This window comes from Musca domestica, unplaced genomic scaffold (assembly GCF_030504385.1).
Source record: "Musca domestica strain aabys unplaced genomic scaffold, Musca_domestica.polishedcontigs.V.1.1 25, whole genome shotgun sequence".
In the NCBI taxonomy this organism is placed as follows: domain Eukaryota; kingdom Metazoa; phylum Arthropoda; class Insecta; order Diptera; family Muscidae; genus Musca; species Musca domestica.
Window position 1 is genome coordinate 1,342,458 of NW_026712277.1, and position 6,945 is coordinate 1,349,402.

The 6,945-nt window shown below is 26.9% G+C and overlaps 1 protein-coding gene across 1 annotated transcript in view; it reads right to left on the reverse strand.

Moving 5' to 3' along the window:
- LOC131802931 (UNC93-like protein) overlaps positions 1 to 3,999 on the reverse strand; it is an 80,130-nt gene extending 76,131 nt beyond the window's left edge. Inside the window, exon 1 of the mRNA XM_059123717.1 lies at positions 3,904 to 3,999. The gene's annotated coding sequence lies outside the window, so the exon portion shown is untranslated. The remainder of the gene's footprint in view (positions 1 to 3,903) is intronic.
- Positions 4,000 to 6,945: the final 2,946 nt, after the last annotated feature.

Consider the following 6,945-nt stretch of genomic DNA (forward strand, 5'->3'; position numbering starts at 1 on the left):
TTCATGACTTGAGGAGCTATGTTATTAACTTTATTTTTAAAACTTTTTATTTAATATTGAAAAAACAACTTATTCAATATTATTTTATTTTTATTTGCATTTTATCGATTTTTTCTTAATTTTTTTTTTTTGAATTTTTATATTTTTATTTATTTTTTTTTTTTAAATTTTTTTAATTTAATTTTTTAATATATTTTCTTCATTTCTGAAATTTCCTTTTCTAAGTTTCTCAAAATATTCTGCCCTAGAACTTGTCCTACTGTATTTGGCCTTGGGCAAGTGTGAACCACTTAATTCCGTATGCATATTGATGACTTAATTCCAGCCAGCCTATCAAATAACATTTTATGGTTGGAGAGAGAGTGGGAGAGAGGGAGTGACACAGAGAGGAAGTGGTGATGGAGATTGAGGGATTTTAATATCAATACCTTGTGGACGTAATTGCCTAATAGCTTCTTATTAATTCACGACCATGTGACATTGCAATTCATTTTCGAGATGGGGCAATAAAGGCGTGCAAATTTACCGCAAATTTTGAAAATAATTTTCAAACCACAAAACGCCCTCCCCCCACACTCACACACACAACCAGCCGCCACAAAAGTAGTGAAAAATTAAATGTTGCACATTTAATTTAATTACTTTTCAAGTGTAATGCAATAATTATTGAATGATGGTCTTGATGATGATGATGTTGAAGATTGCATTTCAAATATTCGTTACATTCACATGGGAAATATATTAATATCCCAAAGATGTCGATGTTGATTTGATATTTCTAATACTCGATAATTTATGCAATTATTTTGTAAGCTCTCAAAATTGAACAAACACACAAATCACTGTAATTATATAAATTGTTTACATTCGAAATGAATTGACAATTAACACTTGAATAAATTGAAAGGGATTTGAAAGAGGGAAATTGAGTTATTGAAATTTCGTGTTGGAAAATTAAAATTTCATAGAAAAAAAATCCAAAGAAAATTCTATGGCCCTTGGGGGTCATGAAAAATTTTCTAAAGAAATTTCTATGGCCCTTGGGGGTCATGAAAAATTTTTCTAAAGAAATTTCTATGGCCCTCGGGGGCCATGAAAAATTTTCTAAAGAAATTTCTATGGCCCTCGGGGGCCATGAAAAATTTTCTAAAGAAATTTCTATGGCCCTCGGGGGCCATGAAAAATTTTCTAAAGAAAATTCTATGGCCCCCGGGGGCCATGAAAAATGTTCTAAAGAAAATTCTATGGCCCCCGGGGGCCATGAAAAATGTTCTAAAGAAAATTCTATGGCCCCCGGGGGCCATGCAAAAATTTTCTAAAGAAATTTCTATGGCCCCCGGGGGCCATGCAAAAATTTCCTAAAGAAATTTCTATGGCCCCCGGGGGCCATGCAAAAATTTCCTAAAGAAATTTCTATGGCCCCCGGGGGCCATGCAAAAATTTCCTAAAGAAATTTCTATGGCCCCCGGGGGCCATGCAAAAATTTCCTAAAGAAATTTCTATGGCCCCCGGGGGCCATGCATAAATTTTCTAAAGAAATTTCAATGGCCCCCGGGGGCCATGCATAAATTTTCTAAAGAAATTTCTATGGCCCCCGGGGGCCATGCATAAATTTTCTAAAGAAATTTCTATGGCCCCCGGGGGCCATGCATAAATTTTCTAAAGAAATTTCTATGGCCCCCGGGGGCCATGCATAAATTTTCTAAAGAAATTTCTATGGCCCCCGGGGGCCATGCATAAATTTTCTAAAGAAATTTCTATGGCTCCCGGGGGCCATGCATAAATTTTCTAAAGAAATTTCTATGGCCCCCGGGGGCCATGCATAAATTTTCTAAAGAAATTTCTATGACCCCTGGGGCCATGAACATTTTTCTAAAGAAAATTCTATGGCCCCTGGGGCTATGAAAAAATTTCTAAAGAAAACTCTATGGCCCCGGGGGCCATGAAAAATTTTCTAAAGAAATTTCTATGGCCCCGGGGGCCATAAAAATTTTCTAAAGAAATTTCTATGGCCCCGGGGGCCATGAAAAATTTTCTAAAGAAATTTCTATGGCCCCGGGGGCCATAAAAATTTTCTAAAGAAATTTCTATGGCCCCGGGGGCCATAAAAATTTTCTAAAGAAAATTCTATGGCCCCTGGGGCCATGAGAAATTTTCTAAAGAAATTTCTATGGCCCGTGGGGCCATGAGAAATTTTCTAAAGAAAATTCTATGGCTCCTGGGGCCATGAGAAATTTTCTAAAGAAATTTCTATGGCCCCGAGGTGCATAAAATATTTTTTTAAGGAAATTTCTATGGCCCCGGGGGCCATGAAAAATTTTCTAAAGAAAATTCTATGGCCCCCGGGGGCCATGAAAAATTTTCTAAAGAAAATTCTATGTCCCCCGGGGGCCATGAAAAATTTTCTAAAGAAAATTCTATGTCCCCCGGAGGCCATGAAAAATTTTCTAAAGAAATTTCTATGGCCCCCGGGGACCATGAGAAATTTTCTAAAGAAATTTCTATGGCCCCCGGGGACCATGAGAAATTTTCTAAAGAAATTTCTATGGCCCCCGGGGACCATGAGACATTTTCTAAAGAAATTTCTATGGCCCCGGGGACCATGAGAAATTTTCTAAAGAAAATTCTATGGCCCCTGGGGCCATGAGAAATTTTCTAAGGAAAATTCTATGGCCCCTGGAGCCATGAGAAATTTTCTAAAGAAAATTCTATGGCCCCGTGGGCCATGAAAAATTTTCTAAAGAAAATTCTATGGCCCCGGGGACCATGAAAAATTTTCTAAAGAAAATTCTATGGCCCCCGGGGACCATGAAAAATTTTCTAAAGAAAATTCTATGGCCCCCGGGGACCATGAAAATTTTTCTAAAGAAAATTCTATGGGCCCTGGGGCCATGAAAAATTTTCTAAAGAAAATTCTATGGGCCCTGGGGCCATGAAAAATTTTCTAAAGAAAATTCTATGGGCCCTGGGGCCATGAAAAATTTTCTAAAGAAAATTCTATGGGCCCTGGGGCCATGAAAAATTTTCTAAAGAAAATTCTATGGCCCCTGGGGCCATGAAAAATTTTCTAAAGAAAATTCTATGGCCCCCGGGGACCATAAAAAAATTTCTAAAGAAAATTCTATGGCCCCCGGGGACCATAAAAAAATTTCTAAAGAAAATTCTATGGCCCCCGGGGACCATAAAAAAATTTCTAAAGAAAATTCTATGGCCCCCGGGGGCCATGAAAAAATTTCTAAAGAAAATTCTATGGCCCCCGGGGCCATGAAAAAATTTCTAAAGAAAATTCTATGGCCCCCGGGGGCCATGAAAAATTTTCTAAAGAAAATTCTATGGCCCCCGGGAGCCATGAAAATTTTTCTAAAGAAAATTCTATGGCCCCCGGGGGCCATGAAAAATTTTCTAAAGAAAATTCTATGGCCCCTGGGGCCATGAAATATTTTCTAAAGAAAACTCTATGACCCGGGGGCCCAGGGACTATATAAATTTTTAATGACAATTTTTGTGGAGTTCTAGGGGACAGAGAATTTATTTTTTTTTATGAAATTCCATGAACAATTTTTCTTGGAAAATTCCAAGCATTCAATGGCCACAAAAAAGTGGCCTCGGTGGATAATCATGGTTGCTAGACTATTTTTAATCCAAGTTTTATTTTATTTTCTTCGTCATTTATTTATTTTGCAAATTCTATTATTTTATTTGGTTTTATTTTATTTATTTATTAATTTTTTTTTTTTTGTTTGTATAATTTCACATTTTGTACCACTGAATTTGTCAGGTTCTTGTCAAAAATAATTAAATTCATATTATCAATTTCATATTTGCGGTATACTCATCAGCATTAGCATGTTCATCAATTTCAATCAAAATCAAATAAAAGGTCAACGTTTTTTCAACACTTACCTCAACTTCGAATTGAACTGGCACTCACTTTAGGAAAGAGATGGAGTTGTTTTATTTATTTATTTTTTTTTCTGTCACTTTCCAGATATTTTCATTAAATTATTCAATCCTCGTTGTTCTTTTTTCAATTTTATTTTAAAACTAAAAAAACATTTATTATTCATTTTGTAGTTGAGTTGTAAAATTAAAAAAAACGAGATATATTTCGTTTTTCCCTTCGGGTTATATAAGGGCATGTAAATAAATTACTGCCTTAAGCTGTCTGTTACCATTGAAATGTATTCAGTTATTTTATTTTGTTTTGTTTTTAATAAAGTTTAGTAGAATGTTATTGAATGGAAATTGAATTAATTTTGCATAAATTGTTATTAGTTGTATGTTAATTTTTAAATTTGTTTTCGGGAATGGAATTTGTATAGGGAAATATTTTGCAGCCTTCGGAGGCCATAGAATTTTTTTTTTTAAGGCTCAGAATATATCGAAATTTTTATAGAGATAATTTCCCTAGCTCGGAGAACATCTTATAGAGACTTATTTTATGACCTCAAGGTCCTTGATTATTTTCTTTAAAATATGTTTCAAGATAAGATATATATATATATATATATATATATATATATATATATATACATATATATATATATATTGAAAAATTTTTAGTGGTCATTGAGAGACCACAGAACGTTTTTCTTGTAAAATATTATGGATCCTGAAGCCACATAATGTTTTTTTAGAATTTTTTTTTTTTTAAATTTGTGAAAAGAATTCTTTTCCCCTTCCAATTTGTATCAGAAAAATTTTCGTGGGCGTACATTTTTAATTTTTTTTTTTGGGCGGGTACATGTTGTTGCGGTTAATATTTATTTAATTAATTTTTTGAAATGTTGTAATTATGTATTTTTTATAATAATTGTTTTTTATTTATTTTTCACCTACTATTAATTACTTTAAGTTATTATTTAAATTTTATTATTTAATTAATTTTTTATTTTTATGGTAGTTGTTATTTTGTTTTACAATTTTTTGAGTTTTTTATTTTTTTATTATTTTTTTAAATGTTGTAATTATTTTTTAATAATTTTGTTTTTTATTTATTTATTACATACTATTAATTACTTATGTTATTATTTAATTGTTATATTTTTATTATTTTAATATTCGATTCAATAATAATTAAATTTATTTTTTTTTATTTATTTTAAAATTAATAAATAATTATTAAAATAAGTAAATATTTTTTTTACAAATTTATTATTTCTTATGGTAGTTATTATTTTGTTTTACTTTATATTTATATTTTTTTGATTTTGAATTTTTTTATTAATTTCTTGAAAATTTTTTAATTATGTTTTTTAGTATTTGTTTTTTGTTTTTCACACTATTAACTACTTTATGTTGTCATTTAATATGATTAATATGTTGTTTATGTTATTATTTAATTTTTATATTTTTATTATTTTAATATTCAATTCAATAATAATTATATAACAATTATTAAAATAAATAAATAATTCTTAAAATAAATTAATATTTTTTTATTATTATTATTTATATTTATTATTATTATTTTGTTTTACTTTATATTTATAATTTTTTGAGGTTCCTTTTTGGAGGCGGTTGCTGAGATTGAAATTTGTTTTAACTAATTTTTTGAAATTTTAAATTATTGTTTTTTTTTGTCAAATAACTATTTTCTATTTATTACATACTATTAATTACTCTATGTCATTTTTTTTAATTTATATATTTTTATTATTTTAATATTCGATTCAATAAGTTTTATTAATGGTTTTTCTAATTAATTAATAAAATAAATAAATATTTGTTGATAAATTTATTATTTTTATGGTAGTTAATATTCTTTACTTTATATTTATTATTATTATTTTTATTATGACCATTTATTATTTTGTTTTACTTTATATTTATAATTTTTTGAGGTTCCTTTTTGGAGGCGGTTGCTGAGATTGAAATTTGTTTTTATTAGTTTTTTGAAATTTTTTATTATTGTTTCTTTGTCAATTAATTATTATTTTTTATCTATTGCATACTATTAATTTACTTTATCTATCTATTAATTTTTATATTTTTATTATTATACTATTCGTTACAATAAGTTTTATTAATGGTTTTTCTAATTAATTAATAAAATAAATAAATAGTTATTGATAAATTTATTACTTTTATGGTAGTAAATATTCTGCTTTACTTTGTATTTATTATTATTTTTTTTATTATGACCATTTATTATTTTAAATTATTTTATTAAAGTCTCTTAGATAATTTATAACTTTAAATATTGCATAATTAATTCATGAATTAATAAAAATTAATTTTCTATAATTTTTCTTTATTTTTTGTGGCCTCTGAGACATATTATTTTCTTTAGAGAAATGTTTTAAATTAAATTTTGGAAATTTAGTAATTATGTTTTTTCAAATATGTTTTTATTTATTACCATTAATTATTATTATATTTTTACTATTTTTAAAATGAGGTAGAATTGTTTTTAAACTAATTTTTTGAAATTATAAATATTTTTAAAATAAATTTTTTATTTATTACTAATAATTAATTATAATTATAGTATAATTAATACTATTAATTACTTTTTAATTATTTTTATTATTCTAATATTTTTTTTTTTATTTGTTTAATATTATTATTTTAATATTTGTAATAATAAATGAAAAATTATAATTAATTATAAAATATGAAGATTTAATAATAAATATTTATTATTGTAGTTAATATTAATTCACTTTTTATTTATTATTATTATTATTATTATTATTATTATTATTTATTATTATTATTATTATTATTATTATGATTATTATTTTTATTATTATTATATTATTATTATTATTATTTATTATTATTATTATTATTATTATTATTACTATTATTATTATTATTATTATTATTATTATTATTATTATTATTTTATTATTAGTATTATTATTATTATTAGTATTATTATTATTATTATTATTTATTATTATTATTATTATTATTATTATTATTATTATTATTATTATT